Source organism: Amborella trichopoda, chromosome 13 (genome assembly GCF_054954075.1).
Source record: "Amborella trichopoda isolate Santa Cruz 75 chromosome 13, AtrichopodaSantaCruz75HAP2 v2.0, whole genome shotgun sequence".
NCBI lineage: Eukaryota > Viridiplantae > Streptophyta > Magnoliopsida > Amborellales > Amborellaceae > Amborella > Amborella trichopoda.
In genome coordinates, this window is record NC_142348.1 from 7,610,974 (window position 1) to 7,634,511 (window position 23,538).

The 23,538-nt window shown below is 34.1% G+C and overlaps 1 long non-coding RNA gene and 2 pseudogenes across 4 annotated transcripts; 2 read left to right on the forward strand and 1 right to left on the reverse strand.

Moving 5' to 3' along the window:
- Positions 1-246: 246 nt before the first annotated feature.
- LOC148778986 (uncharacterized) lies at positions 247-7,258 on the forward strand. 3 transcript variants are annotated; one of them, XR_016048643.1, is made up of 6 exons: positions 264-363; positions 2,614-2,837; positions 3,426-3,483; positions 5,881-5,978; positions 6,293-6,374; positions 6,957-7,258. It is a non-coding gene; the product is annotated as an uncharacterized LOC148778986 (long non-coding RNA). The 3 variants fall into 3 exon arrangements; XR_016048642.1 differs by lacking the exon at positions 264-363 and adding an exon at positions 1,590-2,016; XR_016048641.1 differs by lacking the exon at positions 2,614-2,837 and having other exon boundaries at positions 247-363.
- A 7,660-nt stretch (positions 7,259-14,918) lies between these two features.
- Positions 14,919-19,327, forward strand: LOC148778987 (putative transcription elongation factor SPT5 homolog 1; annotated as a pseudogene). Its single transcript, XR_016048644.1, has 11 exons — positions 14,919-15,196; positions 16,625-16,854; positions 16,958-17,113; positions 17,192-17,353; positions 17,432-17,515; positions 17,666-17,739; positions 17,972-18,329; positions 18,420-18,575; positions 18,691-18,788; positions 18,898-18,946; positions 19,058-19,327. The product of XR_016048644.1 is annotated as a putative transcription elongation factor SPT5 homolog 1 (transcript).
- Positions 19,328-20,913: 1,586 nt separating this feature from the next.
- LOC18424013 (T-complex protein 1 subunit eta pseudogene) lies at positions 20,914-22,757 on the reverse strand (annotated as a pseudogene).
- Positions 22,758-23,538: the final 781 nt, after the last annotated feature.

A 23,538-nucleotide genomic window follows, 5' to 3' on the forward strand; every position in this document is an offset into this window, starting at 1 on the left:
AATTGGTGATCCTTGATACAAATTAGTAACTTTTAAAAATTGTAATCCCAATGACCTGATGTAGGTTGATTTCGGGATTTAGAGAACCCTAGTGAAAAACGTTTGCATGTATGCCACTTGTATGACTTGTAAGCCACTTGGATAGCACCGTATGCCACTTGGAACCCCTGGGATATCACCTGCCTATCGTCTCCCCCCACTTTCCTTGCTTATAATAAAACCCCATCACACACCTCCAAAAACTTTGCCTTCTCTCTCTCACGTCCTCCCTTTCGAATACTTAGAACCTCAGCCTCTGGAACCATTCTTGGAAGCTTGGAGGCTTGACCTGTGTAAAGAAACTTGCAGTACTTTTGGGTACATGTAAGTAGATCTAGCATTTATGTCTCTATATTTTTATTAAATCATGAAATTTAAACAAGGCTATCGATACCATTTTTAATATGGATGCAGTTTCGTGCTATGAATTTATGGTAGAATGTGTACTATTTTTTCAGGACTGTGACTCTTATTTGCATGATAGATTTGAGTATTGAAGATATTTCTGTTGGTTATGAAAATTCATGAAAAAACACCCATGTGAATCTATTTTAAGATGAAAAATATCTTGTATTCATGCCTATTTCGGTTTGGAAGTTATTAGTCATTCTTTGAAGTATGTCAAAACTTTAAAATGGGTTACCAAGAACTTTGCTTGTTTTTAATTGGAACTGTTCACTAATCAATATGCCTCTGAATAAGCTCAAATCACTCTTAAATGAAAGATAAGTGAGTCTACTTCAAAAGCAGTTTTAGAATCAAAGCGAAATTCTCCAAGGTTTTGAAATTATTTCCCTTTTCTTATAAGGATGTCACTGTTGTGAATCCCGGGACTTTTCTAGAACTATTACAAGCATTGTGTAAGATTGTTTATTAACTAAATTGTATCAAAATGAGGGCAAACCATTTTTAAACGAAAATGAATGAGTCTAGTTTTAAATTGGTTCTGGAACCATGACCAAATTCTTTGCGGAGTGAAATTTAAGCCCAATTTTCCAAGAGACTGTCACATTGAAATTCCTGCTATTTCCCAGAATTGTTACATGTTTTTGTATAAGATTGTTTAATAACCAAATGGTATCAGTAGGAGCTCAAACCACTTTTAAATAAAACACGAATGAATCTAGTTTCACATTGGTTTTGAAACAATGACATTTTCAAAATCCACATTTTGAAAACTACTTACTTTTCTTAAAAGATAAAATGTACCTATCTTAGGGTTCTAAAAAGGAGGGGGGAAACGTGTCAAATATATACCCTGAAATGGAGGAATCTCAGGTTATAACAGGATGTAGTTTCAATAACGTCGGGGCTTTATGAAAATAAAGTAATGCCTCACCTCGAGTCCGTGCTTGAAAAGCACTTTGGTCATCAATACATTTCTATGTGGCCTCTAAAATCAATTTCCACCGCCGACGGTAAAATTTGAAGCACAAAAAAAAGTACAAGTCTGGTAGATCCGTGAACACTTATTTTTAAAAAAAAATAGATGCTCTATATAATATGTTAAATTATACATTACTTTAAAGACTTGAAAGTCTACATTTTTTTTATTTTTTATTTTCTACGACTACAATCGTCAAGGCCAAAATCAAATTGAAGATTTTTCAAGTCAGTGAACTTTGAGATGAAGTTTTACTTATTTTGATAGGGCTTCAACCTATCAAAACATGCTCCTTTATAAAACACATAACCCAAATCGAGGGTATCCCGATAATTTTTGAAGTTGGGAGAATCACAATAGGCCAATAGGGTATACCTGTATATGAGGGCTAGTTCAATGAATTTGAAAGCCAATTCAGGGGTATTTAAGGTATCAATCCCATATCTTATTCTAAGGGCTCTTTCAAAGCACGTATGCGCCATATCATCTCGCTTCTCTTCTCTCTCTCTATATGCTCTGTGGCGCTCACACTTTCTCTCTCTTGCTATCTGTTGTTCCAGTCTGGCCTGAATGAGTTCACATGCCTTTTTTAGGTAATGGTTTCTTTCTTTTCATTTTTTATTTTCATTTTCTATGGTGGTTATTTTGTCCCTGAATTTCTCTATGTTAATTAGTTCATGATTTTATTCTTGTTTCCTGCAATTCAGTTGACATTTGTTCCCCTTTTCTTTTTCAATTGTGAAAGTTTCTAGTAGCATCGAAAGTTACTTGTACTCAAAGTAACCAAGAAGATGCATCCAAAGGTGGGGTGTGCCACCCATATGAGGCACGTGGGGCCCACCCAATACCCACGTGGTGGGCCCATGTACACTATAGGCCTAATGTATTTTTTATAAATATTTTAAAATTGAACAAAATGAATTTTAAAACATTCTAACTTTGTAAATTAATAACTTCATTTTTATAAATCTAAAAATAATAAATAAAATATCAAATGACTTATAAAAATTCAAATAATAAATCTAAAATAATTTAATAATAAAATGAACACAATTAAATTAATATGATGCAAAAATGATCCATATGGTTTTAAGAATTCAATCTGTAATATGGGGTGCTCCACCTTCAATTGTGGACTACAGACCACACTAGCTTTATCGAACTGACAAAGTGTTTTTCATGACCCACAGTCCAAGCAGGAGCTCATTAACGAGTCACCAAAGTGTTTTCCATGACCCACAGTCTAAGCAAGAGCTCATTAGCAGGTCACCAAAGTGAGTCAAAGGGTCGCAATCCCAGTCAGTAGATTATATGTCGTCCCTTTGAGATGAGTCAATGTCACCACAACTTGATGCGACCACAGCTCTATGGTGCATAGCGGTATCTCTCGTACATGCATACGCTTTACCAAAAGGTGAATATCTAGCTTTCCCGAATGATCTATCGATATGCATGCCGTGTGATGGAACATGAATGAGGTTTTGGCCCCTGTCTCAGTAGGCCTACCATCACACAAGGGTCACACAGTCTCTCGGCTCACTCATTTAGGCCTAAGCTCCGACCTCATCAAGGGCTAACCCAAAACCCTCAATGGTTAATTCTTTATGCTCAGGTACCTTGGGTTTTCTAACCGACTAGCCTAGATCGATAAGAACAGTCCGGTACACCCAAACATCATTCGCTTAGTATGATCATCGAGGGATCGCACTTCCACTGAGTTTATATTTCACTATAATAAAACTCTTTCAATACACACTCATAAGGCCTTTAATGGTAAGAAGATAGACTTGATGCATTTGGATTTAAATTTCAGTATCGTCTTAGACCTTGCACATTAAGCCAGTAAAACACAGTAATTATGAACAAATGATAAACTTTCTTCTAAGAATAAGGAAAGTGGGCCAAGCTAGCTTTTGCACCAGGGTTCTCCCCGTCTATTTCACAGTATGTTCTGCTTTTGTTTACATGATTGGGATAATTACTTCTTTCCTATTAATCTCAGGTTTGTGATCCGATCGATTCTATTGTGCACAGTTCATGGATTCAGCATTCAATCTCATGTAAGCATCATTCTCGGATCGCTAGGTCGCTGAGTCAGATATGCCTTAAATCATGAAGCATGCCACAGTTTTAAGTGGATCTATGTAACCTGGCATTTATGTTCTCTCTCAGCTGAGACATTGTGTATTCCCTTCATATCAATATAGAAATCGGATTTTTTTTTCAATGATATACCATTAGTTTATAAACAATTACAAATCATATAAGCAGGACAGTAATACAGTTTGAATCAATTAATGGATGAAACTAAAAAAAGCTAAGAGGCAAGGAGCTTTCGAAGGGTTTCCTAATCTTTCTCGCAAAGATGAGCAGTTGTCTCGTTTTCAAGCCGACGTAGACTCCAGGGGAGAGAGAGAGATTCATGTTTTATCTTTATGAGGTTGCCCTAATAATGAAACTGAGGCACACCTCAAAAATTCACTTGATGATGTTTTTTCAATACTGAAAAAGCCCCAAAGCCTATCATCTCAATACATTGACGCATAAAAAGAAAAGATAAAACAAGGAATTAAAAAAAAACATTAAGTCTTGAAAATAGTGCATCGTGTAATGCATTATATTAACTGTCAATTTTCAAGATTTTCAAATGTTCATAGATGTTCTTGATCTACACTCTTTTTTAAGCCTTAAATTTTAAAATTAAAGATAAAAATAAATTTCAAGCCATTTCAATGCATAAGTTTGTTAGAAGGTTTTCCATAAAGTTTTTTATAAAAGTTATACTAAATATTATAAGTTGGATTAAGCCACGGAATGGGGGCTAAATTACCAAAATGACATAATAGTTTCAAACCTTGAACACGAAATTCATTGTGGACTTAGCATGAAACTTAAATAAGTACACATGTATATGAGATCATTTGACCACTTCAATAATTTTGTAAAGTGATTTAAATATGATTTTTTCTTTTTTTTTAATGTAATTATTCTTTTTCAATTTTACCGATGACCATAAATTTAAAATGAAATTAAAATACGGCAATAAGGTTTATGAAATGAGTAACTAGACTTAGCATTACTCCTCTTCCAATAATAACTTATGGGATGTAAAATATGTGATCCGACGTATAGATTTGTTTAGCTTGTTATTAAGTTGTTTGAAGTTATATTCCTCTAGCTCCTTATTAAAATTGAAGTATTGTTCTTATTCCTAAGCTATGATATATTTTCTATTTATTTACAAAGAGACCTTTTGTATGAGGGGCACAACTATTCCCACTTATTAGATGTCAAATTAGATCGCTTGGGTATTGGGTGAGTGTGGCGATTAAAGGAATTATGAGGATTTATAATAAACGTTTTGATATGATGGAACATGAACTTAATAGGAGTGTGGTTATGTGCATGCCATAATAAGCAAACAACATTTACTGATACCAGATTGAACTTGACAAGCTAGTACAGTCGGTTGGAAACAACCTATGTTATCTAGGCATGGAAAACTATTCGATAAGGGTTCTAATAGGACATTCCTTGATGAGGTCGGAGTATGTCAGACTGTGTGACCTTTTTGTGTTGGTGGCCTTTAAAGACGAGGGTCAAAGCCTCATGTATATATGATAGTCGTTTCGAAAAAGCGAACCACCTTTTAAGGTGAAGCTTATGTATGTGTAAGAGATATCACTATGCGTCATTAGAGTTGTGGTCGGCATCATGTCTAGGTGACCTTGGTACGCCTCTAGAGGAGAACCTGAAATCCACAAACTGGGATTATGACCCTTTGGCTTATCTGCCAAACTTTGGTGACCCATGAGCCCCTGTATGGACTATGGATCATGGGAAACACTGGGTCGGTTTGATAAAGCAAATATGGACCGTAGTCTATAGTTGAAGGTGAAATGTCCCAGCATTTATTTATTTAATTCCTAAACTATATGGATCTCTTTCCCATTTAATAAATTTAATTATATTTGTTTGAATGATATATGATTTCTAGAATTATTATTTGAATTTTTCTAGATCTCTAGATATTTTATTTATCAAATTTGGATTTATAAAAACAGATATATTGATTTTAAATTGATTTAATTATTTATATTGAATTTTATGAATTTTTTAAAATCATAATTTATTTTAATATGTTAATGGTCCCACCATTGCATGTGGGTAGGGCGTATGAAGTACCCACCTAGGGTGAGATGCCCCACCCTAATGAAACTTTTCTTGTGTTAGTTCAAGCTTTGGCAAAGTACTTTTGTGTTATTATTGGGATTGCCTTTTGCGTTGGTTTTCTTTTATTTTTGACAAAGGGAATGTTCTAAAATGCAGTTAATAAGAATCAAATTGTTGTGGTTGTAGATATGACGACACCTAGGTAAAATGGTTATTGTCTTTCCTAATTATTTGGTTGGGAAGTTAACAATGTTTCTGAACATTGGCTTTTATGTGCCTATTAGGATTCATCTCAACTGTATGGTTTGGATCACGAAACCCAATGTATGGTTTGGACCACAAAACCCAATGCCCCATTTGACTCCGATGAGAGATGCAGGAGGTATGCATTTATTGTGGTGGTCTTAATTTTTAACATTCTTGAAATAATTCCCTATTATTTCAACATTTTGGTTTTAAAGATTGATGTAAATTTAATTAAAAGATTGATGTAAATTTAATTGAAAGGGTCGCAAAATTGTCATGAATTTCCTTTTTCTTTTTTCTTTTTTCTTTTTCTATCTTTTTTGCTCTTTGAGTCCTGTTTTCCGCTTCTTGACTCATGAAACTTATTTCCTCTTTTTTCATATGCGTACTGTTCCATCCCAATGGAGATGAAATTCACTTTAATGTGTCTATGATGACTTTCCTGTACAGGGGCCACTCCAATCCATGATGGAATGCCAACTGCCATGAGTGACGGTGCATGGAATCCTTATGCACCAATGAGCCTATAAAGGTATAGTGATGGGTCCTTTAGGGCATATAAAATCATGCAACCCTTCTTTCTCCATTTTGGGTAAAAAAGAGAATTGTTATAATGGAAGTTTCTAGAAAAAAAAAAGATAGATTTAAACTTCGGAAATTTTCTTCAGCGAACTTTCCAAAACTTAAACAAGCTGCAAGATCAATGTTTTGTATACCTAATATCTCAGTCAGCTAAATGTTCTAATGTAGGGTAATGTGTTATTGAGTAATAAGTATACTCTCTCAGTCTGCTAAATATTCTAATGTAGGGTCATGTGCTATTGAGCAATAAGTATACTCGTGGGTAATTAATGAAGTTGCATGTTGATCTTTTTTTCTTATTTCCTCTATCAACAAAGATAAGAAGATAAACTTGCTGCATTTGTATTTAAATTTCAAAGTGTGTATCCATTAGAGAGGTGATATTCCGAACTCGTATGATCAAGAGACGATATTAATGCCATTTAGAAGTACACCATTAATGCATTTAGAAGTTTTTTTTGTACTTTTCCCCTCTTTCTCTAATTAATTAGCAAAGCCCATCTCTTTGTTTCCGAACCTAATTCGTTCGCAGTGAAACTTCGGACTTATAGCCATGACCAGACATTACAAAAAAGACGAGGATGACTATGATGGTGGAAAGATGAAGAAGAAGCAGAAGAGATCAGAATTGATAGCTGATGTGGTTGAAGATGATTACCGCCTGAGAAAATGCAAGAGTCGACCTGGTTTTGAGATTTTGAACGATATCGCAGCTGTTGCAAGTGATGATGATCTCTCTTTCCAATTTTCTTTCTTCAGCTTAATTACTGCAAATTTGTGGGAAGTGGAATTTTTATTTCAATATGTGAGTATGATGTTGGGTGGTTTTGATTATGGGGTTTGTAAGCCCTCACAATGGTTCATATCATTAAAAATCTTCTACAATGTGGTTCATATCATTGAAAGTTTTGAAAGGGAAAAAGAGAAAAAAAAAATCATATAAAGAAAAGGAAAAAGAAAAAAAAAAAAATCAAAAAAAGGAAAATATCATGTTTTATATTTCATTCACTTATTTTCTTCTTCTCACAATTCCCTCTCTTTAGTTGCTATTTAAATTTATTTAATTTACATTGACATTAATTTACTTAATGTAAATTTCTTTAATTTCTATTTAATTTATGCTTATATTATGTAATGCTATTTGTTGTAGGCACGAGTGTTTATTTAATGTTTTAATGGCCATATGCTCTAATGTACCTAGCTCTTGTAACTTGTAATCATTTTCGATGCGACTATTGAGGCTTACTTTTTTTAAAGGATTATACTCAATAAAATATTTTGACTCATTTATTTTCTGAAATAAGTTGACTCTCTTTGGATAATAAGTCCTCTCAACTGGTAATGAAGAAAGCTAGTAAATTTCCTAGAATGTACATTTGTTTTGAAAATATTTAAATTTTTTTCTTCAATAAGATCGTGGAGAATGTGCATAGATTGTACGGTCTACTATGGGAAAATGACCATACATGTTGTTCTTGATTTTCTCTGAGAGTGGCTATCCTATTGTTTGAATTTTTTGAGCTTCAGACAGATCTAATCAAATCACCCCGCTATGCAGAAATGTCAAACCTCTAGGCTCAACTCTGACTGGCACTTTTAAGCGTAGCCATAAGTACCTAATGTGAATCTACTTTGCTCCCTGATTTTTGAACCTCTGCATTAATGGCAGGAGAATGATGTTCCACTCTTGGTGCTTTGATAATGCGAGAAAGTTGCGGCTTCTATTTTGATTTTTTATGGTTTCATATCAGTAGGAAAATAAATTTCTATAATTGAGATGATGAAGAATGTTTCCTCTTGACTCTGAACGGTCATGGTGTATATATTGTTGCTCTGATATTATCAATCTCGATGCTGTGATGTACCTCATAGAGAATAATCATAGAATGATATTATCAATCTTGAAGCATTCATGTTAATGCTGTGATGTACTTCACAGAGAATAATCATCGAATTACAGTTTCATTCCTAAAAATACTAGAATTTCGTTAATTTAAGCAACAATGCATAGCCCTATTTTAGTATTTCTAAACAAATAGAAATATTTTGTATAATTATATAACTCTATTTCATGTTCATGTGAAAGATTTTATTGATGTGGGAAATGAGTTACAAGACGAGGTTGAACAAGATTTGGAAGACCTTGAAAGTTAATTAAAGAAAAAATTGGTCCATCAGATCACTTAGAATAAGAAAAATATGGTCCATCAGATCACTTAGAATACGAGGAGGAGACTACATATGTTGTGCAACAAGCTCTTTTGCCCTCAATGAAGATCCAAAGCTGTGGATGGTCAAATGATCCAAATCTGTGGATGGTCAAATGCGCGGTATGTTGAGCCAATGCGGGAGAGAAAACAAAAGTTATGTTGAACCAGTGCGGCAGAGAAAACAAAAGTAGGAGGACATTTCCTTTAATCATTTTTGTCGCAAACTTTTTGTGGGTGAGAGATATGGATCGTTGATCAAGGTGCCTTGTGGGGTGAGAGATCTGAGTCATCCATTCCATAGATGGGCCATCAACATTATGGAAGGTACATGGACCATTATCTCCATTTTCTTAAACCATTTTCCCATCAATATATTTAAATAAATTAAATCTATCAAAAATATAGTGCATACCATAAAATTGCATACTCCATCTCATATTTTCCATAAGAATATTTCAATAATATCAAGTCGAGATATTCCTTCAATAATCAAGATAAGATATAGTCAATATTTCCCAATCAATATTTGACCATATACTACAAAATAGAGTTACCACATTCAATAAACTTGTACTCAGAGTAATCAAGAAGAGGCATCCAAGGGCATGGCGTATCACCCATATGAGGCACGTGGGGCCCCACCCAATACCCACATGATGGGCCCATGTGCACTATGGGCCCCGATGTATTTTTTATAAATATTTTAAAATTGAAATTTTAAAACATTACAACTTTGTAAATTAATAACTTCATTTTTATAAGTCTAAAAATAATAAATAAAATATCAAATGACTTATAAAAATTCAAATAATAGATCTAAAATAATTTAATAATAAAATGAACACAATTAAATTAATATGAACACTACAGACCACACTAGCTTTATCGAACTGACAAAGTGTTTTCCATGACCCACAGTCCAAGCAAGGGCTCATTAGCTGGTCACCAAAGTCTACCCGATGAGTCAAAGGGTTGCAATCCCAGTCTGTGGATTATATGTCCTCCCCTAAAGACGAGTCAATGTCACCATGACCTGATGCGACTACAGTTTTATGGTGCATAGGAGTATCTCTCGCACATGCATACGCTTCACCCAAAGGTGGATATCTTGCTTTCTCAAACGATCTATCGATATGCATGTCGTGTGATGGAATATGGATGAGGATTTGGCCTCCGTTTCAGTAGACCTACCATCACACACAAGGGTCACACAGTCCTTCGGCTCACTCATCTAGGTATAAGCTCCGACCTCATCAAGGGCTAACCCAAAACCCTCCTTGGTTAATTTTTTATGCTCAAGTGGACCTAAAGTCTGATGACTTGATAATCGAGATATAGTACACCTACTCTGCCTCCCAAGGATCAATAGCACAAAGGAACTCTCTGCTCCAACCCATCTCTGTGTCACATATTGGGATTGCGATCTCTAGATTTCGGGGTATGCGGCTGCGACCCCTACCATAGAGAGCTTTCTGTTCATCACGATCAGGTGGTCCTGATCCTGACTCAATAACTATTGTTAACCCATGTTTCCTTATGTGGGCAAATTTCTTGTTTCTTGGTGGAGGAATTAATATTCTTTATCTAAGTTCAATAGTGAAATTGCGTATGGAAATATGCCAAAGAGAGACTCAAACCGTATTAATCAAACACACTTTTATGTTAGATTATCCTAGTATCCATTTCTCTCTCTCTCTCTCTCTTTCTCACATACTCATGTATTTGCAATTTATCTTGTCATCAACCCACCGTCCCATGATGATACTGAGCACATTGAGAGAGACAAATGTGTTTGTGAGAAGGTTGGCATTAGATTATTGCAATATAGAAATTTAATTCATTTATGGTTTTTATTTTTTATTTGGGAATTTATGAAATGAGAAAAGTACCTAATAAGATCATTTACCTTTGTTACAAGGATGTCACAATTCCTGCTATTAGATTTGAAATCTGGAGGTTGGGCTTGTGCCATTGACCAGGCTCAATGGTCAGCTGAATATTTCTTTAACTTTGTGATACATCCAAACCTGTTAGATTTGGCATCTAATGGCTGGGGTGTTTTGACCTCCTTATACCAAAGGTAAATGTTCTCATAGTTTGTAAGCCCTTGTGAAATTGTTTCATGGGATTTCATATTTCTACTGTCTTATTTTTTATGAAACTTATACCTTGTTCATTGAGTTTTACTTACGTTTTAATGTTTCTGGCAGATATTACTAATTTCAAGTCTCCTTTCCGAAACTTACCTTGGACCACCGTGCATTCGTTTGCATTTTCATGAATTTACTTCATTACCATGTGCATTTAAAACACTAATTTCAAGTCTCCTTTCCAAACTTACCTTGGACCACCGTGCATTCGTTTGCATTTTCATGAATTTACTTCATTACCATGTGCATTTAAAACAGGGCAAAGAGTTGGTCCTATATGGAAAGTGTGCTTCCGTATCCAACATAAAACGAAGTTTGAAAGGCGCCATATTTCTATGAAAAATGGGGATTTCCATTAAGGTTGTGGCCACAATGGAAATAGACTATTTAATTCAGAGTGAAGGTGGATAGAAAAATAAATTACCATTGATTTCTTATGGAAATTGTGAACCGAATCAGTTAACTGATGATTCTGCTGAACGGGGTGAAAGCGAGAAGCGAAGACGAATGAAAATATCAAAAGCAAATAAAGGAAATGTACCCTGGAACAAAGGCCGGAAACACAGCCCAATTAGGAGTCCGCAATATTTGATTCAGTTGTGTTGCAATCTTCCTTGTTTCTATCATTCTCTCTTGCTCCTTTATTTTTGGTTATTGGTTAGTTTTAGGGGTACTTATGCATTCAAAGTAGAATAGCAGAACAATTTCAGAAAATCAATTTGCAAACTTTTCATAACAATTTCATTGTGTGATTTACAAAATATATGATTGCTTATTAAAATATTTAAAATATTTTTTTTTGCTAATTTGCTGCTTTTTTTTGCTAATTTGTTTATTTCCATTGAAATTTTATTTGGGATTTTTCAAATATTTTTGTACTTTATTTTTCAACTTAACAATATTTTGTCCATTCTTTTTTTCTTTTCCAATATTTTTATACTATATTTTCTTATTATAATCTTTAAAAAAAACATTGTTTTTTTTTTGTTTGTGATTTTATTGATTTTTTATGTCATTTGTGACTGACTAGCTTACCTATTTTCTATATGGAGTTTTTTAAATATATAAAGATAAAATTAATTTTTCAACAATATTTCATCTTTTAAAAATATTTTATCATCCAAATTTCTTGTCATAAATTGTAAATATTTCGAAAAACTATACCCATTTTTTCTACAGAAAACCAATTTCCAACTTCTCATAACAATTTCATTTTGTGATTTACAAAATATATGAATCATGAGAGTATGGTTTCTACATTTTTTGTTATTACTTGGATAATTTTGTATTTTTTAATGAATTTTAATGCTTCTATAAATCAGCTGAAGTAAAATTACATATTTATATATTATATAAGAATTAGTTATTATGATTTATCAAATCTTAATTTTAAAGGGAGGAATATTAGGAATAGAGATGCAGTAGGACGTTGGTGAGGTTTCCGTGTAAGTCCAAATTGAAAGTAAGATGGTTGGTTTTGGTGCGAAGATTTTTTTGATTCTTTATGGGTTATATTTCTTTTCAAATATTTAGTACATGATGATTTTGATACATATCCTATTTTATTAATTCAAAAGGAGTGCGCTTTTTCTCTCTATAACTTTCTTTCTTACACTTTTTCTCTTAGCACTTAATCGCATCCTGAATAAAAGGATAAGATGAGTAGGATCGAGAAAACATTCAAATAACGCGTAGGATCAAGAAACCATATGAGTTCTTGATTTTTGTTATTGGTTTTATTCCCAAAAAAAACTTTACGAGTTCATAAAAATATATATATACATAGAATGTCCGTACATATTACAGATTCATTTCGAGAGAGAAAACCAGAGCAATAGTTAGAGAGAGAGGGCACGGGAGAATCTGCATTCCTCAAAGGCTCTCTTTGAGGTACGTATGTTAATATTAAAAGACCCAACCCAAGAATCTGCATTCCTCAAAGGGCCTCTTTGAGGTACGTTAATATTAGAAAACCCATGGATTATTAGATGAAATTTGAATATTGGTTTTTTCCAATTATTTCTTTCTTGTACCATTTTCATTTCCTTTTTTTTTTTTAATCTGAATTGTTGTTGGTCCCTATAATTTCTTCAATGGTTAATTCTTTTAAATAACCTAAGTTCCCTGGTCTAGATTTTCAAAATCCATTCTTTGGGGCGACCATAAGACACAGTAAGGCCCCACAATTCTATATAGTTTAGGGTCATATTGTTAAAACAAAAAATGTGGTGGATTGGGATGATACACTATAGTTTAGGGCCACGTTTTTAGGTCCCATATTATACGATGTACTATTTTCAAGACTTGAAATTTCATTTTTTTTTCTTTTTTTTCTCACCTCCATACATATTGAGGTCGACGCAACCAAATTGAGGGTTTTTTAGCATCCAATCAACCTTCTGTAGTGAATTTTGGAGGTGTGCCTTAATGTGATTGTTTAGGGTCTCACCCTTGTATAAGCTTTTTACATTTATTAATGAAAAAGAGTTTATATATTCACAAATGGAAAATACATAAATAAGATTGCAACCGTAAATTATAGAACTAAAGCACACATAAAAAATCCATCGAAGAAAGGGTTTTTGATGTTAGAAAACCTTTTGAATGATCATATAGGCATCAAGATGTATGAGTATGAAATATATAAAGAATTTGAGTCCGTAAAATATTGCATATTGTAACACATTATCTGGACTGTCTATTTTCAATATTTATTTTCATTTATGTTCAGATATACTTGATATTAACTATTTTTTAAGTTTAAAATTTTATAATTGGAGATGAAAATAGATTCTCAGGCCATCCTGAGAATGTTTTTGCACTAAAATTACATATTATGATAAATTTAGGAGTTGCGCCTTATTTTAAGTTTTAAGGTTGGCCCTTTATAAATAGTCTATGACAGATTTTTACTTTTTTATTTTTAAATTACTCAATGCTTAAATTTTTTGAAAAATATGTTCATTTTGTTTTCCATTTCCAACATTTTTGTACTTTATTTTCCAACTTAAAAATATTTTATCCATTTTTTTTCCCCTGTTCTGATATTTTAAAACTTTATTTTCTTATTATAATCTTCATAAGAACGTTAATTTTTTTTTTTTTGTGAATTTTTTTTTTTATTTCTTTTGTGACTAACTAACCTATTTTATATAGAATTTTATAATATAAAAGTTGAAAGATATTTTTCAACAATATTTTGTGTTTCAAAAATATTTAATCATCCAATTTTTTGACAAATATTTTTTAAATGCTTCCCAAAAACTGTGCCCATTTTACTACAAAAAACAAATTTTCAATCTTCTCATAACAATTTCTTTTTGTGATGACTTTTTTTTTTTAACAAAATATATGAATCATGAGAGTATAGTTTCTTCTATTTTTATTACTTGAATAGCTTTGTATTTTTGAATGAATTTTTATGCTTCTAAAAATCAGCTATAATAAAATTCCAGATTTTTAAAAACAAAAACTATTTATTATGATTGATCAAGTCTTATTTTTAAAAGGAAGAATATTAGAAATAGAGATGCAGTAGGATGTTGTTGGTCAAGGTTCCGTGAAGTCCAAATTCAAAGTTTGATGGTGGGTGCGAAGATTTTTTTGATTATTTATGAGTTAAATTTCTTTTGAAATCTTTATTACATGATGATTGTCATACATATCCTATTTTATCAACATCTAAAAGGATAAGTAGAATCAAGAAATCACCCTATACGCGTGGGATCAAGAAACCGTATGGGTTCTTGATTTATACGAGTTCATGTAAAGTTAATAAATACATAAAAAGGTCCTTATACACTACATAGAGAGGGCACAGGAGAATCTGCATTCCTCAAAGGCTCTCTTTGAGGTAAGTAGACGAAATTTGAATATTGGGTGTTCCCATTCATGTCTTTCATGTACCATCTTCATTATGTAGCAGGTAGATCCTTACGTTTTGGTGCTAAGATTTTCTTGATAATTTCTTCATTGGTTTTTTTTCTATTAGAGAATCGTATCCATTAGAGAGGCGATATTCCGAACTCATATCATCAAGATGAGATATTAGAGAGGCGATATTCCGAACTCATATCATCAAGATGAGATATTAATGCATTTAGAAGTACATCATTAATGCATTCATAAGTTATTTGTACTCTCCCCTTTGCATTTCTATGTTCCTAAACCTAATTCGTCTACAGTGAACTTCGGATTTATAGCCATGACCAGATTTTATGAAATAGATGAAGAGGACTATGATGGTGGAAGGATAAAGAAGAAACAGAAGAGATCAGAATTGATTGATGATGTGCTTGGAGATGATTACAGTTTGAGAAAACGCAATGGTCGACGTGGTTCTGAGTTTTTTGACGACATCGCAGCTGTTGCAAGTGATGATAACGACGAAGAGGAAGATGACGGAGATGCCGGTAGACTCGATTTTAGTTCTTTCTCTCCCTATTGATTCGTTTTTCCTCTCTCTTCCTAATTTTCTTTTTTCAGTTTAATTACGGCAAATTTGTGGGAAATGGAATTTTTATTTTAAGATGTGAGTGTGCTGTTGTTTCCTCTAGTAGATGGTTTTGATTATGGGATTTCTGAGCCGGTTCCTGTCATAAAAATTCTTTTACATTGTGGTTCATATTATTGAAAGTTTTGGAAACGAAAAAGAAAAAAAAAAATCATATAGAGAAAAAGCCCTCCAAATGGTTTGTGCCGTAAAAAATCTTCTAGATTGTGGTTCATATTATTGAAAGTTTTGGAACGAACAAAAAATAAAAATAAAAATAAAAACAAAAAGAAGGAAAATATCCTGTTTTATATTTCATTCCCTTATTTTCTTTTCTCACAATTCCCTCTCTTTAGTTAATTTTTTCAATTTATTTAATTTACGTTGAATTTAATTTACTTAATTCAAATTTCTTTAATTTACATTTAATTTATGTTTATGTTAAGTAATGCTATTTGTTGTAATGCTATTTGTTGTAGGCACGAGCGTTTATTTAGTGTTTTAATGGCCATATGCTCTAATGTACCAAGCTCTTGTAACTTTAATCATTTTCGATGCGACTGTTGAGGCTTACTTTGTTTAAGGATTATACTCAATAAATATTTTGACTCATTTATTTAATGGGATAAGTTGACTCTCTTTGGATCATAAGTCCTCTCAACTGGTAATCAACAAAGCCAGTAAATTTTCCTAGAATGTACATTTGTTTAGAAAATATTTATCTTAATTTCAATCGTGGAGAATGTGCGTAGATTGTACGGTCATATATTGGGAAAATGACCACACTTGTTGTTCTTGATTTTCTCAGAGAGTGGCTATTCTGTTGTTTGAATTTTACGAGCTTCAGACAGATCTAATCAAATCACCCACTATACAAAAATGTCAAACCTATAGGCTCAACTCTGACTGGCACGTTTAAGTGTAGCCATAAGTACCTAATGTGAATCTACTTTGCTCCCTGATCTTTGAACCTCTGCTTCAATGACAGGAGAATGATGTTCCACTCTTGGTGCTTTGATAATGCGAGAAACTTACGGCTTCTATTTTGATTTTCTATGGTTTGATATGAGTAGGAAAATAAATTTCTATAATTGAGATTGTGAAGGGCGATTCCTCTTGAGGCTGAGCAGTCATGGTGTATATATTGCTGCTATGATATTATCAATCTCGAAGCATTCATGTCAGTGCAGTGATGTACTTCATAGATAATAATCATCGAATTATTTCACTTCGAAAACTACTAGAATTTCATTATTCGAAGCAATTATGCATAGCCCTATTTAGTATTTCTCAACAAATAGAAATATTTTGCATAATTATATACCTCTATTTCATGTTCATGTGACAGATTTTATTGATGTGGGAAAGGAGTTGCAAGACGACGATGAATGGCGAGTGCATCGTCGGCCTTTTCTTCCACGAGAGGAAGAACAAGATGTGGAAGACCTTGAAAGGTTAATTAAAAAAAAATATGGTTGATCAGATCATTTAGAATACGAGGAGGAGACTACACAGGTTGCGCAACAAGCTCTTTTGCCCTCAGTGAAAGATCCAAAGCTGTGGATGGTCAAATGCGCGGTATGTTGAGCCAGTGAGGGAGAGAAAAGAAAGTAGGAGGACATTTCCTTTAATCTTTTTTGTTATATACTCTTAACTTTTGATGTTTTATGTTTTTTATCAGATTGGCCATGAAAGAGAGGTGGCTTTCTGCTTGATGCAGAAATGTATGGATGTGCAATCTCAAGGAATAAAACAACAGATAAAGTCGGTTATTACATTGGATTATTTGACGAATTATATATACATTGAAGCAGACAAGGAAGCTCATGTCAAGGAGGTATGCCCCATTTATGACTTTTATTTGTGTGTACGAACTTCATTTTCTGGTTTTTGTTTATACCATTCCCGGGTCCAGGCTTGTAAAAGAATGCGACACATCTATTCAAATACCAAATCGATGCTTGTACCAATCAAAGAGATGACAGATGTTCTGTCAGTTAAGAGTAAATCTGTTGAGCTTTCGAAGGATACATGGGTGCGTGTGAAACTCGGAACTTATAAAGGCGATCTGGCAAAGGTATACTTGTCTTTCATTTTCCTCTCTTGGGTTATTCTTACTGCTTTTATGGAAATTTATGAATGCCAACCTCTGCAGGTTTTAGATGTTGATAATATGAGGCAAAGAGTTACAATAAAGCTTATCCCAAGGATCGACCTCAAAGCTTTGGCTAACAAATTGGTAATCTTCTATTTGTTTTCCCATCTTCATATATCACTTCATTTTTGTATTGCACTTTGGTTTGTAATGTACACGACATGGTAAGCATCTTACTGTTTGACTCTTCTCGATAGATACACCTTATGATAGACCATTTCTTGATTGTATCAGGAGGGCAACGAGGTCGGGAAGAAGAAGAAGAACTTTGTTCCTCCACCACGGTTTATCAACACCCGTGAGATGAAGTAAAATATGATATACTCCCTTTGTGCATTTAATGATGGAAAAGTATACTACTATTTTGCAACTGGCTATGGAAAACTATCATTCATTTGGTCCTCACCTCTCATTAAAAAAATGGATGGTGATGACCTCAATCAACCATGACTTTTTGAAGGTATCGCAGCCCATTGTTACTTTACATGTTTGAGTTCAATTGGGATCGGTAGTACCTTATTATTAATTTTATAATTTCAGGTATATGCATATCTCCGTTGAGCGAAGGCGGGATTCAATTACGGGGGAATACTTTGAAACTATTGATGGGATGATGTTCAAAGATGGCTATCTTTATAAAATTGTGTCAATGAAGTCTATTAGTTCTCAGAACATACAACCCAGTTTTGATGAACTCGAGAAGTTCCGGAAGCCTGGAAAAGATTCAGATGGCGATATGGCCAGTTTGTCAACCGTGTTTGCATATAGAACAGAGGGCCATTTTATGAAAGGAGATGCGGTAATCGTCGTCCGTGGTGATCTCAAGAATCTGATGGGATGGGTTGAGAAGGTTGAGGAAGAGAGTGTCTACATAAGATCGAACATCCCAGGCTTCAAAGTAGTTATTCTTTGATTTGTATGTTTCTAAAAGTTCAGAATAAGTTGTTCATATGGGTATTATATGATAATCCTACTACGTGCCTTTCAGGAAACCCTGGCTGTTAATGAGAAAGAACTCTGCAAATACTTTAAACCTGGAGACCATGTGAAGGTAGTCTCAGGTGCTCAGGAAGGAGCTACCGGTATGCTTGTCAAGGTGGAGGGACATGTTCTCATCATCTCATCGGACACCACCAAGGAAGATGTAAGTAACTTCGCAATTTTGTATACATGTCGCTGGTCATAATGGGTGGAAAGAGTGAATTTCTTTTAGTTTGTAAGACTCATTGACTCATTTTATTTGCGATTGGTGTATTCAGATCCGAGTTTTTGCTGATAATGTGGTGGAAAGTTCTTAAATAACTTTCGGTATTACAAAAATTGGAGATTATTTGTTACATAGCCTAGTTCAAATGGAGTAAGTTGCTATTCTTTTTGTTATTTATTAAATAAGCAGATATTTTTTGACGTGAACAGACTTTTATTGCGTTTTTCTTTTTAACGTGGTGGAGTCAAATGTGTTGCAGTAACTCTAGCTGTGGTGTCATCATAAGTGTAGAGAGTGATGCATTTCAGGTGTGCATGTGTGGCACTAAATCTTTTTCACTTACATTTTAAATCGTTTTAATTGTTTGGTGGAACAGTTGCATTTTAAATTCAAAATGAGGATTTTAACTTCTTTCTCAGGTTCTCAAAGGAGTTCCGGAGAGGGCAGCGGTTGTTTGGGTTAAGTCAAGAGAGATTAGAAAGAAGATAAAGCGGAAGCCTAGTACCCAAGATCGCTATGGTAGTACAGTATCTTTGAAGGATGTTGTTAGGATTCATGAGGGAGAAGATTCTAATATCTGATCTTTTAAGATGAAGCCAAACTCTTTTCTTGGTAAATAATTGTATGTTACTATTCTGTAGGAGAAGCAAGGCCCTATGGAACATATTTATAAAGGGATTATGTTCATACGTGATCGCCATCACCTTGAAAATTTTGGGTTTATCTGTGTGGAAGCTCAGTCCTTTGTTGCCATAGCTGGATCTTGTCGAAGTAGTGAGAGAAGTGTATGAAAGAAAGAACTATGTGATCTTTTCCATGGGAATACAATTTTTTTTTTTTTTTTTAATGATTATAATCACCCCATTTTATTTTGGCAAACAGATCGCATACAGACGGTCTCTTACAATAAATAAATATTTCAAAATAAAACAGGACAACAAAAGTAATAAAACTCAACCACTTGATGCCAATTTTTATAACTTAATACTATGCTTGAGAATATAAAATAAAATAGCAAAGTAAGTAAAAGAGAAGATGCAGGAGATTAACTCTACCGGGCTTATTATACCCCACACCGAGTCACCACATCCAATGGCACGGGATCAGCGGTCTAGCTTCAATCTCGAACCGGGATAGCTGATTTCAGCCAAACTAAGTAACCACCCATAATATCTCTACTAAACCTTAACCCCCAAAATTAACTTAGGCTCCTTCTAATTTTTCTAACTTTTAGTTTCTTCTTAGGTCTAAGAGGAGAGAGAGTAGTGGGGCATGCTCCTCTAGGAGAGAGAGATGAGAAAGGGAGATTAGGAGAGAAAGAGAGGTTGTGGGGGAGACAGAGGTTGTTTTCCAACTTTAGACGGTGATGAGCATAGGCGAAATCACTGTTTATTTTCGCCTATAGGCGTTGCTATATATATATATATATATTTATATATATAACACTTAAACATACTCTCAATCTTCCAATCAAGATCAGACAATAATAATTATAACTTTTAGATGCACTGTACTATGGACTATTTTGTCATTTCAAGAATATTGGCTTGTATTCATTCGTTTTTATTTTTGTAATATCAGATCAAGATGAAATTTGGAGTCTGTGTGCAACTCAGGCATAGGTATAAAATATACAAACTAGTTCAACTAAATTAAAATAACGAAAATACCTCTCAAAGTTGTATTTCAATCATTCTATTTTTAATATTTATTTTACATTTTAAACATGTGCATGAGGTTTAAAAGTATGGTTACCTAAAATTTGAGCTCAAACCGCATTCTAATATATAAAAATAAAATAAAATAAAATTGAAGTACTCATATATGCTCCCAACCGTCTCCATTTGGAGGTGCTTGTAAACACATCATTATTTTTGTTTTACTAATCTTGACCATCTACTTTATTAGACATATGGTGGTTGAGCTTTGATTTTAAAATCTCATTCAATTAACAAACATTAACCGCGAACCAATCGTAACTTCAATGAAGGGTTGAAATAGGCTAAATTCCATATTTCCAGGTATCTAGAATTCTAAGTTCATTCTAGCACAAGTCCAAAACACAATAGAACTTCCAAACAGGTTATCAAATGTAGTATTTTTCAATTCTAAATATGAAATCTTCTAAATAGTTTTTTTTTTAAAAAAAAAAAAACAAAGAAAATTTTCATACAAGACAATCCCTTGGCAAAGAAATTCAAGGCATTGGTCTGCCTAGTAAACTCAATGTGCCAGATGCAAAAACAAAGGACAGAGCCAAAAAGACCCAACATGGTTTCTTAGGAAAACTACAAAGTTGTTTCACAATAAAAAAACCAGATGATATAGGAAATAAAGCACCAGCAAATTTGGTTAAAATTACTATACAAAAAATTAAACATTGAAATTTACCGGCGGCGCATGCCCCTCAAGGAGGGCAGGCCCACCACCACGTCCACGGCCCATAGCACTTGCAGCAGCCTCACCTTGAGCACTCTCTGACTTTGGGTTTCTGACAGTCTCATCCACACTAAGAACAAGGCAAGCTGCTTCTATTGCAGCATTTATGGCATTGATTTTCACAACTGCAGGTTCCCATACAAAGTTAGCAAATGTATAAGTGATGCCACCGGTGTTTATGTCCACACCATAACGGGCACCTTCCCCAGATGGTAGTGGATGTTTCTGTCTGAGCTTGTTCAGAGCATCAGTTGCATCAAAACCAGCCTTATCACATAGTTGGCGTGGGATAATCTCAAGTGCTTTGGCATATGAGTTAATAAACAATTGAGATTTCCTAACAATAGTCCTCGCATGCTGTCTCAGGTATCTACTTATCTCCACATCAATAGCACCACCATCAGCAACAACAGTCGAGGTCCTCAGTGCTGTTCTCACAATCATAATGGCATAATGAAGGCTTCGTTCTGCCTCCTCGATGAACTGATCTGCACCACCACGTAGAAGAATGGTTGTTGTCTGGCCACTGGTGGGACATCCACTAAAAATGTTGAACCTCTCATTTCCTACTTGCTTTTCTTCAAAAAGCTCATAGCATCCAAGTACTTCATCAATGATGTTATTGACAGAAGTTTGCACAGTCCCACCAATTCAGCAGCAACCCGCTGCAAATCCTTTTCTGTTACACGACCAGAACAAAGATATCGCGATAGGAAAAGTACTGTGTTGCCAGATCACCAATAGCCAGACGTGAGAGAACTATCTTTGCCCCTGATTTGACACATTTATCCAACTTGTCATAAATGATAGTCCACTCAGCATCAACAATAGATTGATATTGAGCCTGATTTCTGCATTTTCTTTCTCTGATTTCACCTCTAACTCTTTAATAATAGAATTTTAGGATTCGAAAACGCTTTCGGTTGTTGTTCAAAGCTACCATATGAGAATGTCTTTTTAAATGCAAGTCCCTTTACAAGAAAAGAATCTCTCATGTTTACACCAGGAACTTTTTCACACCAATTAAGTTCAACCTATCATCCTCTCCTATGGCCATTTCCGCATCCACAACCATTGAAGCAAAAAATTCCTTTTCACCACCTATGAGTGTTGAAGAGAGGGTTGTTGCAGCACACTTTTGCATCAGATCTTTCTTCTCTTTAAAACTTCGGCCCTCTATGCTTACTGCTAGTTCCTTAATTTTGTTAATTGCCAAATAGGATGTAGTACGAGTATTAGATTCCGAGGATGCACCCCATCCTCAATGAAAGGCTTTGCCTCTTTTAAAAATTCTCCTGCAAGAAGGACTACAGTAGTAGTCCCATCACCGACCTCTGAATCTTGAGAATTAGCAATGGCAACAAGGGTCTTAGCAGATGGATGAACTATATCGAGAAGCTTCATAATGGTGGCTCTATCATTCGAAATGGTGGTGTTCGCTTTATCATCGTGGATAAGCTTGTCCATTCCTCGAGAACCTAGGGTTGTTCTCACTGGATCAACAACAGCTGTGCAAGCAATGATATTACTGATCAGTTGTGGCTTCCCCTGGGAAGTGTCTGTTCCCTCCTTCAAAAGTATGATCTGGGGTTCATCATGGCCGCCATTGCAGAGAACAGAGTGAGATTCGGCGTTCACTCTTACTTGATTGGTTTCGCGTGGGGAAAGGGAGAGAATCATAAGTGGAAGGGGAAAAAAATTAAAATTAATCATTATTAATGCAAGGGACAAAATATTCGCAATATTAATTATAATTTGTGCAATCACATACTTCTTTCGTGTTCTCAGTGTAAAATTCATTGGTTTTTTTTCTTCTTTTTCCCCTTATTTGAATGTGTACCATATATGAAACATATATTACATGTACCATAATGTTAGTAATGTTAGTATACATGCGACGATTCTTTCATGCTTTTTCTTCGTGGCAAGATTCTTTCATGCTTCTGGCCCCTTATTGGGGGAGACCATGAGACATGTTCATTTCCGAATATAGAAGTAACATCGGATTAGATGTTCCACATTATCCATCCGGTAAATCAATGGCTATATTTTCATTCCTAAAATTAAATATATTTTAGATTTACTTAATAGAAATTTCAACGTATCTTCAAATATAAAAATAAGAATTATTAAAGATTTGTTTTATATGATTTTAATAAGATTAAAATTTATAAGAAAAAAGAGTAAATAGCAATATGGAATAATTATATGAGGCAATAAACTCACATAAATAATATCAAGGTCCCACAATAATAAGAAAGTTGCTGGGAGATCAATAAACTCACCTACATAATATCAAGTTCCCAAAATAATAAGAAAGTTGCTGGGAGATCAAAAAGGGATTTCCAATGCATAAGTTTGTTAGAAAGGTTTTAAATAAAGTTTTTCATAAAACTTTTACTAAATATTATAACTTGGATTAAGCCACGGAACGAGGGCTAAATTACCAAAATGACATAAT